The sequence below is a fragment of the Triticum dicoccoides genome, chromosome 7A (assembly GCF_002162155.2).
Source record: "Triticum dicoccoides isolate Atlit2015 ecotype Zavitan chromosome 7A, WEW_v2.0, whole genome shotgun sequence".
NCBI lineage: Eukaryota > Viridiplantae > Streptophyta > Magnoliopsida > Poales > Poaceae > Triticum > Triticum dicoccoides.
Genome location: NC_041392.1, coordinates 116,506,664 through 116,518,336, shown reverse-complemented (window position 1 = coordinate 116,518,336; position 11,673 = coordinate 116,506,664).

Sequence of the window (11,673 nt, the reverse complement as noted above, 5' to 3'; positions counted from 1 at the left end):
TGGTCCGGGCCGCTTCATCCCACGATGCCGCCGAATCAAGATAAGACTAGTAACGGCAAGCAAATTGGCAATATCGATGCCCACAACTATTTTGTGTTCTACTCGTGCATAGTAACTACGCATAGACCTAGCTCATGATGCCACTGTTGGGGAACGTTGCAGAAAACAAAAAAAATTCTCTATGTTTCACCAAGATCTATCTATGGAGTCATCTAGCAACAAGAGGGGAGTGCATCTACATACCCTTGTAGATCGCGAGCGGAAGCGTTCAAGAGAACGGGGATGATGGAGTCGTACTCGCCGTGATCCAAATAACCGATGACCAAGTGCCGAACGGACGGCACCTCCGCGTTCAACACACATACAGAGCGGATGACGTCTCCTCCTTCTTGATCCAGCAAGGGGGAAGGAGAGGTTGACGGAGATCCAGCAGCACGACGGCATGGTGGTGGATGCAGCACTGATCGCAGCAGGGCTTCGCCGAGCTTCTGCGAGAGGGAGAGGTGTAACAGGGGAGAGGGAGGCGCCAAGGCTTCAGGTGCGGCTGCCCTCCCTCCCCCCCCTTTATATAGGCCCCCTAGGGGGTGCGCCGGCCCTAGGAGATGGGATCTCCTAGGGGGGGCGGCGGCCAAGGGGGTGGAGTGCCCCCCAAGGCAAGTGGAGGCGCCCCCTCCCCTAGGGTTCCCAACCCTAGGCGCATGGGGGGCCAAGGGGGGGCGCACCAGCCCACTATGGGCTGGTTCCCTCCCCACTTCAGCCCATGAGGCCCTCTGGAATGGGTGGCCCCACCCGGTGGACCCCCGGGACCCTTCCGGTGGTCCCGGTACAATACCGCTGACCCCCGAAACTCTCCCGATGGCCGAAATTGTACTTCCTATATATAATTCTTCACCTCCGGACCATTCCGGAACTCCTCATGACATCCGGGATCTCATCCGGGATTCCGAACAACTTTCGGGTTACTGCATACTCATATCCCTACAACCCTAGCGTCACCGAACCTTAAGTGTATAGACCCTACGGGTTCGGGAGACATGTAGACATGACCGAGATGACTCTCCGGTCAATAACCAACAACGGGATCTGGATACCCATGTTGGCTCCCATATGCTCCTCGATGATCTCATCGGATGAACCACGATGTCGAGGATTCAAGCAACCCCGTATACAATTCCCTTTGTCAATCGGTACGTTACTTGCCCGAGATTCGATCGTCGGTATCCCAATACCTCGTTCAATCTCGTTACGGACAAGTCACTTTACTCGTACCATAATGCATGATCCCGTGACCAGACACTTGGTCACTTTGAGCTCACTATGATGATGCATTACCGAGTGGGCCCAGAGATACCTCTCCGTCATATGGAGTGACAAATCCCAGTCTTGATCCATGTCAACCCAACAGATACTTTCGGAGATACCCGTAGTGTACCTTTATAGCCACCCAGTTACGTTGTCACGTTTGGTACACCCAAAGCACTCCTACGGTATCCGGGAGTTACACGATCTCATGGTCTAAGGAAAAGATACTTGACATTGGAAAAAGTCTAGCAAACGAACTATACGATCTTGTGCTATGTTTAGGATTGGGTCATGTCCATCAAATCATTCTCCTAATGATGTGATCTCGTTATCAATGACATCCAATGTCCATAGTCAGGAAACCATGACTATCTGTTGATCAACGAGCTAGTCAACTAGAGGCTTACTAGGGACATGTTGGTGTCTATGTATTCACACATGTATTACGATTTCCGGATAACACAATTATAGCATGAATAAAAGACAATTATCATGAACAAGGAAATATAATAATAATCCTTTTATTATTGCCTCTAGGGCATATTTCCAACAAAATCATCACCATCGTCATCACCAACGCTCCTCTCATCGGGAGAGGGCAATCTCCATCAACATCTTCACCAGCACCATCTCATCTCCAAACCCTAGTTCATCTCTTGTATCCAATTCTTGTCTCAAAGTCCGGGATTGGTGCTAGTAGGTTGCTAGTAGTGTTGATTACTCCTTGTAGTTGATGCTAGTTGGTTTAATTGGTGGAAGATCATATGTTCAGATCCTATATGCATATTATTACCCCTCTGATTATGAACATGAATATGTTGTGTGAGTAATTACGTTCGTTCTTGAGGATAAGGGAGAAGTCTTGCTATGAGTAGACATGTGAATTTGGTATTCGTTTGATATTTTGATAAGATGTATGTTGTCTAGCCTCTAGTGGTGTTATGTGAACGTCGACTACATAACACTTCACCATTATTTGGGCCTAGAGGAAGGCATTGGGAAGTAATAAGTAGATGATGGGTTGCTAGAGGTGACAAAAGCTTAAACCCTAGTTTATGCGTTGCTTCGTAAGGGGCTGATTTGGATCCATATGTTTCATGCTATGGTTAGATTTACCTTAATACTTTTGTTGTAGTTGTGGATGCTTGCAATAGAGGTTAATCATAAGTGGGATGCTTGTTCAAGTAAGAACAGCGCCCAAGCACCGGTCCACCCACATATCAAATTATCAAAGTATTGAACGCGAATCATATGAACGTGATGAAAACTAGCTTGACGATATTCCCATGTGTCCTCGGGAGCGCTTTTCCTATTATAAGAGTTTGTTCTGGCTTGTCCTTTGCTACAAAAGGATTGGGCCACCTTGCTGCACTTTATTTACTTTTGTTACTCATTGCTCGTTACAATTCATCCTATCGCAAAACTATCTGTTACCACTTGTTTCAGTACTTGCAGAGAATATCTTGCTGAAAACCGCTTATCATTTCCTTCTGCTCCTCGTTGGGTTCGACACTCTTACTTATCGAAAGGACTATGATAGATCCCCTATACTTGTGGGTCATCAAGACTCTTTTCTGGCGCCGTTGTCGGGGAGTGTAGCGCCTTTGGTAGGTGGAATTTCGTAAGGAAAAATTTATATAGTGTGCTGAAATTTATTGTCACTTGTTACTATGGAAAGTAATTCTCTGAGGGGCTTGTTCGGGGTATCTTCACCCCGTCCAGTAGAGCAAAGAGTTGCTCCTCAACCTACTGAACCTATTGAAAATGAAATTCCTTATGAGTATCCTTCGGGTATGATAGAAAAACTGCTAGATAACCCTTTTACAGGAGATGGATCAAAGCATCCTGATGAGCACTTAATATATGTGGATGAAGTTTGTGGATGTAATGCCCTCGATGCGGCTATATCTCCTACGTGTCGAGGCACGACTTAAAGGCATAACCGCATTGAAAGCAATGTCGCAAGTTAGGCAATCTTCACAACATCCCATCTAATATAGATAATAAAAGGGGAGAGTACATAGTTGGCTTACACTCGCCACGTCAAACAAAGTACATAAATAGCATTACATCATTCAAACACTCATGGCCCGACTATGGCGCCAAAATAAAAGATCAACCCAACATGCGACACGGTCCCGATCGCCCCAACTGGGCACCACTACTGATCATCAGGGAAAGACACATAGTAACGGCGTGAGTCCTTGTCGAACTCCCACTTGAGCTCAAGCGCGTCATCTGGAACGGAGTCGTCGGGCCCTGCATCTGGTTTGGAAGTAATTTTTGAGCCACAGGGACTCAGCAATCTCGCACCCTCGCGATCAAGACTATTTAAGCTTATAGGTAAGGCAAGGTAAAATATGTGGAGCTGTAGCAAGCGACTAGCATATATGGTGGCTAACCTGTTCGCAAAAGAGAGCGAGAAGAGAAGGCAAAGCGCGAACGCATGACTAGAGAACAACTTGCGGCAAGCATTACTCCAACACCATGTTCACTTCCCGAACTCCGCCGAGAAGAGACCATCACGGTAACTCACACAGTTGTTTCATTTTAATTAAGTTTAGGTTCAAGTTATCTACAACCGGACATTAACAAATTCCCATCTGCCCATAACCGCGGGCACGGCTTTCGAAAGTTCAAATCCCTGCAGGGGATACCCAACTTAGCCCATGACAAGCTCTCACGGTCAACGAAGGAATAGACCTTCTCCCGAGACATTCCGATCAGACTCGGCATCCCGGTTCTACAAGACATTTCGACAAGTTAAAACCAATCCAGCAACACCGCCCGAATGTGCCGACAAATCCCGATAGGAGCTGCACATATCTCTTTCTCAGGGCACACTCAGATTGTCCTAGGTACGGGTAGGCCAGCCCAGAGTTGCCCCTGGTGGCCACCGGCAGCTGACAGGTGGACCAACACTCAGAGAGCACTGGCCCGGGGGGGTTTAAATAAGATGACCCTTGGGCTCCGGAAACCCAAGGGAAGAAGAGTCTAGGGGGAAAATGGTAAAACCAAGGTTGGGCATTGCTGGAAAAGCTTTATTCAAGGCGAACTATCAAGGGGTTCCCATTATCACCCAACCGCGTAAGGAACAGAAAAATCCGGGAACATAACACCGATATGACGGAAACTAGGGCGGCAAGAGTGGAACAAAACACTAGGCGAGAGGCCGAGCCTTCCACCCTTTACCAAGTATATAGATGCATTAAGATAACAAGATAATATAATGATATCCCAACAAGTAAATAATGTTCCAACAAGGAACGGTCTCCAATCTTCACCTGCAACTAGCAACGCTATAAGAGGGGTTGAGCAAAGCGGTAACATAGCCAATCAACGGTTTGCTAGGACATGGTGGGTTATAGGTTTGACATGGAAATTTGGGAGGCATGATAAGCAAGTGGTAGGCATCGTAGCATAGGCATAGCAAAAGAGCGAGCATCTAGAAAAGCAAAGATAGAAGTGATTTCGAGGGTATGATCATCTTGCCTGCAAAGTTGTCAGAGTTGACTGGATCCTCGAAAGAAAACTCAACGGGCTCCTCGTTAGCGAACTTGTCTCCCGGCTCTACCCAAACAAGACAAACAAGCAAACGGAACACAATCAACCACGTGCAAACTCAAACAACATGATGCAATCATGGTATGCTATGCGGGATGCGATATATGATGCATATGCAAGATTTGACAAAGAATGAATGAACCTGGCCTCAACTTGGAAATCCAAGTGTTCCACTGGAAGGGTGAGATGATTTCGCTTGAAAACGATATAAAGAACGCCGGAATCGGAGTCACGGTTTGGAAATGGCAAGCAATTCAAATATGACAACGGTCTGCGATATACAGCAAGTAGCCATCTAAATGCAACAAGATGAACATGCTACAGCAATCAAACATGGCAACAAAATACATGGAAGGGATCCATTCATGATGCTTAACAAAAGATGAACACTGAGCTACGGCCAATTCATCCATTAACAGGTTCAAACAAGCATGGCAAAAGTGCAATTGGTAAACAGATCTCAGACTTAGTGAAATTAACACTTGTCTGGAATTTCAGATCAGATAGCAATCTTTGAAGCATGAAAACTATATGCTACAGGGCCTGAACATGGCAAAGTAAAGCATGACATGGAGCTACTCAAAGAGCTTAACAAAAGTCCCTTAGTGACCTTGAGCCAAAAGGGATCAGAAAATACATTTGCAAGCATGTGAACATGGCAAAAACATAAGCTGATCACAGACTTAGTGATAAACTGGAGCATGCAAATCAGACATCAAGTAGGCATCTTTACGAGCTCGATGCACTCACTACAGAGCAAGTCATGACAATCTAAGCATACACCCATCAAGAATACACATTATACAAGCTAGACATGGCAAGAACAATAACATAGCATGCACGGATCAACTACAGCATCCTCGGCAAAATCGCTAACAAGTAGACGATCTGCCCAGATTCACGAAATAGCAAAAGTAGAGCTCGATTGACTCAAGCTAGGGTGCTCCATAATTGCAAACAAAGACATGGATGGATAGAGCACTACAAGATTAACAAATCATCCTTACCGATCATCCTCAAAAGAGGCACAGATCACTAGGAAACGACATGAACATATGGCATATCGATAAAATCAGTCCAAGGACTTGGTGGAATTGCTAAGTCCCTGAAATCAGCATTAACGAATGCACCACTTTGCAAGCTTGAGCTAGTCACCACACACATCACACAAATACATGGATGGCACCACTGGAAAGATGACAAAGCATGTAACAAAACACATGTAGAGCTCAAGGGCATATCATGCACACAATAATCATGGCAAAAATGACAAATAGCTATTTGGAGCAGCAGATCTAACAATTAACTCAAATAACACTCTTCCAATAGCATTTCGGGCATCAAGATGAACTCAAATGAAAATGATGCAATGAGATGAAATGATTTTCTCTCTGAGACGAACATTTTGATATGCTATATGCCCAAAACGGAGCTACAGATGCAGAGTTACGATGCGTCAAAGTTAGCCAAAAATCTAAGAAACTGGGGACTTAGAGAAAATATACCCTCTGGATCTAGGGTTACTGTTCACCCGGATCCGGATCCAGATCGAGCGTGCGCAAGAAACAGGTTCGCCGGGGGTCGGCGCCGGAGTAGACGAGGGCAGCCGAAGAGAGGGAGGTCGGCGCCGGAGTGAGGAAGCCGGGGCGGAGGACGATGGCGGCGCGGGGCGGCGCGGACGGAGCGGTGGCCGGCGATGGCGACCACGGCGGCCGGCGTCGAAGGGGCCTGCCGGCGTCGGGGAAAGGCAGGCGCGGCCGGCGGACGACAAACGGGCGGCGGGGCGCGGCGTCTGGGCCTCGGGGGCCTCGGGTGGGCTTCCCGGGCCGGCGGCGGAGGAAGGCGGCGATGTGGGCTCAAGCACCACGTGGCAAGCCGCGGTTGGCTGCGGGCGGCGGCGGACGTGTCCGGCGGCCGGCAGACGCGTCCGGCCGCGTGGACAGAGGTGGATCTAGGGTTTCGGACGAGGGGAACCGCGAATTTCGGGAGGGTGGTGTATTTATAGGCATAGAGGGAGCTAGGAGTGTCCAAATGAGGTGCGGTTTTCGGCCACGCGATCGTGATCAAATGCTCTAGATGATGGAGAGGGTTTTGGTGGGTTTTGGGCCAAATTGGAGGGGTGTTGGGCTGCAACACACACGAGGCCTTCTCGGTCCCTCGGTTAACCATTGGAGCATCGAACGAAGTCCAAATGGTACGAAACTTGACAGGCGGTCTACCGGTAGTAAACCAAGGCCGCTTGACAAGTCTCGGTACAATCCGGAAATGTTTAATCCCCACACACAAAAGAAAGGTAGAAATGATCACCGGAGGAGAACGGAGCGCCGGAATGCAAAACGGACAACGGGGAAAATGCTCGCATGCATGAGACGAACACGTATGCAAATGCATTCCACATGATGACATGATATGAGATGCATGACGACGACAACAACACACGGAGACAAAACCCGAACCCGAGAAAAATAAAATAACTTAAGGCCGGAAACGGCAAGAGTTGGATTACATATTGGGTAAAACATATCCGGGGTGTTACAACACTCCACCACTACAAAAGGATCTCGCCCCGAGATCTAGGACTGGAAGAACGCCGGATACTCAGAACGGAGGTGATCCTCGCGTTCCCAGGTGGCTTCACGGTCGGAATGGTGTGACCACTTGACTTTGAGGAATTTGATTGACTTGTTGCGAGTCTTGCGTTTAGTCTCTTCAAGAATAGCAACGGGGTACTCACGATAAGAGAGATCTTCTTGGAGCTCAATGTCTTCGAAGTTGACGGTGCGATCAGGAGTCTTGAAGCACTTTCGGGGCTGAGAGACATGGAACACGTCATGCACATTTGCAAAGTTTGAAGGAAGCTCGAGTTGATAGGCGAGATCGCCTCTCTTGCTGACGATCTTGAAAGGTCCCACGTATCTAGGGGCAAGCTTCCCTTTGATACCGAAGCGACGAGTACCTTTCATTGGAGAGACGCGAAGGTAAGCATGATCTCCGATCTTGAAAGCCAAATCACGGTGCTTACTATCATAGTAGCTCTTCTGGTGCGATTGGGCTGTTTTGAGGTTATCTCGAATGACTTTGCACATTTCCTCTACCTCTGTGATTAAGTCATTTCCCAGAAGCTGACGTTCACCAGTTTCAGACCAGTTGAGAGGGGTACGGCACCTCCTGCCATACAGAATTTCAAATGGGGCCTTGCCCGAACTTGCTTGAAAATTGTTGTTGTAGAAGAATTCAGCATATGGAAGACAATCCTCCCACTTCATGCCGAAGGAGATCACACAAGCCCTGAGCATATCTTCAAGAATCTGCTTGACACGCTCAACTTGACCGCTAGTTTGAGGATGGAAAGTTGTGCTGAAGCGGATGTTGGTGCCCATGGCCTTCTGGAAAGAATCCCAAAACTTGGAGGTAAAGATGATGCCACGGTCTGAAGAGATCACTTGTGGAATACTGTGCAGAGAGACAATTCGAGAGGTATAGAGCTCCGCCAATTGAGCTGCAGTGATTGACTCTTTGATAGGCAGAAAGTGAGCCACTTTAGTGAGTTTGTCGATGACAACGAATATAGCATCATTGCCACGCTTGGACTTTGGAAACCCAGTCACGAAGTCCATCTCAATGTGGTCAAACTTCCATTCTGGAATGGCAAGAGGTTGGAGTAGACCAGCTGGCCTTTGGTGTTCTGCCTTCACTCTTCTGCAGACATCACACTCATTCACGAACTAAGCAATCTCGCGCTTCATTCGAGTCCACCAATAAGCCTGCTTGAGGTCCTGATACATCTTCGTGCTTCCAGGGTGGATGGAGAGGAGAGAATTGTGAGCCTCGTTCATGATCACTTTATGAAGGTCACCTTTGGGCACGACAATTCGATCCTCGAAGAAGAGAGTATCCTTGTCATCAAGGCGGTAGCACTTGTACTTGGGTTGACTCTTGGCAATCCCAATCTTCACCTTTTTCACCATAGCATCAAGAAGCTGGGCTTGGCGAATCTGGTCTTCCAAGGTAGGAGAGACTTGAAGGTTGGCGAGGAAACCTTGAGGAACAACTTGTAGATTAAGTTTGCGGAAAGCTTCACAAAGCTCGGGTTGATAAGGCTTGAGAATCAGACTGTTGCAATAAGCCTTCCTACTCAATGCATCAGCAATCACATTGGCCTTGCCTGGAGTATACTCGATACTCGGATTATACTCTTGAATCATTTTGACCCATCGAGTCTGCCTGAGGTTGGGATTAGGCTGAGTGAAGATGTACTTGAGACGCTTGTGGTCAGTGAAAATGTCCACTTTTCTTCCCAATAAGAGATGTCTCCAAGTCAAAAGAGCATGCACAACTGCCGCCAACTCGAGGTCATGAGTGGGGTAGTTCTTGTTGGGCTTCAACTGGCGAGAGGTATAAGCCACAACTTTCTTCTCTTGCATCAACACTGCACCAATACCTTGAAGATAGGCATCACAAAAGACCTCGAACGGTTTGGATTCATTAGGAGGAGTCAGAACTGGAGCAGTGACCAATTTCTCTTTCAAAGTGTTGAAAGCGATGTCACATTCCGGAGACCAAACGTACTTGACGTGCTTCTGGAGAAGATTTGAGAGAGGCTTCGCAATCTTTGAAAAGTTCTCAACGAACCTTCGACGGTAGCTTGCGAGACCGAGGAAGCTACGGAGTTGCTTCACGTTCTGAGGTGGTTCCCAATTCATAATTACAGAAACCTTCTCAGGATTCACTGCAATGCCCTTGGCAGAGATGATATGCCCAAGATAAAGAACCTCATCGAGCCAAAACTCGCACTTTGAGAACTTGGCCTAGAACTGATGTTCCCTGAGCTTATCGAGCACCAAACGCAAGTGCTTTGCATGATCTTCCTTGTTCTTTGAAAAGACCAGAATGTCGTCGAGATAGACCAAAACAAAGTCATTGGTGTAGGTGTTGAAGATGAAGTTCATCATGCGAGAGAACATCGGAGGAGCGTTGACAAGGCCAAAAGACATGACAGTGTATTCATATGAACCATAGCTTGTCCTGAAAGCCGTCTTGGGAATATCTTGCTCACGGATTCGAATCTGGTGATAACCCATACAGAGATCAAGCTTGGAGAATACTTGGGCACCTTTGAGTTGTTCGAACAACTCGTTGATGTTGGGAAGTGGGTATTTGTTCTTGATAGTCTTCTTGTTCAATGGACGGTAGTCAACACAAAGTCGGTCCGTTCCATCCTTCTTCTTCACAAAAAGAACACCACAACCCCACGGAGAAGAACTAGGTCGGATGAGACCCATTCTCTCTTGAATATCGAGTTGCTTCTTCAGCTCCTTCAACTCTTCAGGTCCGAGCTTGTAAGTGTTGGGGAACGTAGCAATATTTCAAAATTTTCCTACGTGTCACCAAGATCAATCTATGGAGTTATCTAGCAACGAGGGAGGAGTGAATCTACATACCCTTGTAGATCGCGCGCGGAAGCGTTCAAGAGAATGGGGTTGATGCAGTCGTACTCGTCGTGATCCAAATCACTGATGATCCTAGCGCCGAACGGACGGCACCTTCGCGTTCAACACACGTACGGAGTAGTGACGTCTCCTCCTTCTTGATCCAGCAAGGGGGGAGGAGAGGTTGATGGAGATCCAACAGCACGACGGCGTGGTGGAAGTAGCGGGATTTTAACAGGGCTTCGCCAAGCGCTGCGGGAGGAGGGAGATGTGTCATGGGAGGGAGAGGGAGGCGCCAGGGCTTAGATGTGGTTGCCCTCCCTTCCCCCCACTATATATAGGGCCAAGGGAGAGGGGAAGGGCGCAGCCTTGCCCCTTCCTCCAAGGAAGGGTGCGGCCAAGGGGGGGAGGAGTCCATCCTCCCCAAGGCACCTCGGAGGTGCCTTCCCCCTTTAGGACTCTCCCCTCCTCTTGTCCCTTTGGCGCATGGGCCTCTAGGGGCTGGTGCCCTTGGCCCATGTAGGCCAAGGCACACCCCCTACAGCCCATGTGGCCCCCCGGGGCAGGTGGACCCCCGGGACCCTTCCGGTGGTCCCGGTACAATACCGGTGACCCCGAAACTTCTCCCGATAGCCGAAATAGCACTTCCTATATATAATTCTTTTCCTCCGGACCATTCCGGAACTCCTCGTGACGTCCGGGATCTCATCTGGGACTCCGAACAACTTTCGGGTTACTGCATACTTATATCTCTATAACCCTAGCGTCACCGAACCTTAAGTGTGTAGACCCTACGGGTTCGGGAGACATGCAGACATGACCGAGATGACTCTCCGGTCAATAACCAATAGCGGGATCTGGATACCCATGTTGGCTCCCACATGTTCCACGATGATCTCATCGGATGAACCACGATGTCAAGGACTCAATCAATCCCGTATACAATTCCCTTTGTCTATCGGGACGATACTTGCCCGAGATTCGATCGTCGGTATCCCGATACCTTGTTCAATCTCGTTACCGGCAAGTCTCTTTTCTCGTTCCGTAACACATCATCCCGTGATCAACTCCTTGATCACGTTGTGCACATTATGATGATGTCCTACCGAGTGGGCCCAGAGATACCTCTCCGTCACACGGAGTGACAAATCCCAGTCTCGATTCGTGCCAACCCAACAGACACTTTCGAAGATACCCGTAGTGCACCTTTATAGTCACCCAGTTATGTTGTGACAATTGGCACACCCAAAGCACTCCTACGGTATCCGGGAGTTGCACAATCTCATGGTCTAAGGAAATGATACTTGACATTAGAAAAGCTTTAGCATACGAACTACACGATCTAGTGCTATGCTTAGGATTGGGTCTTGTCCATCAC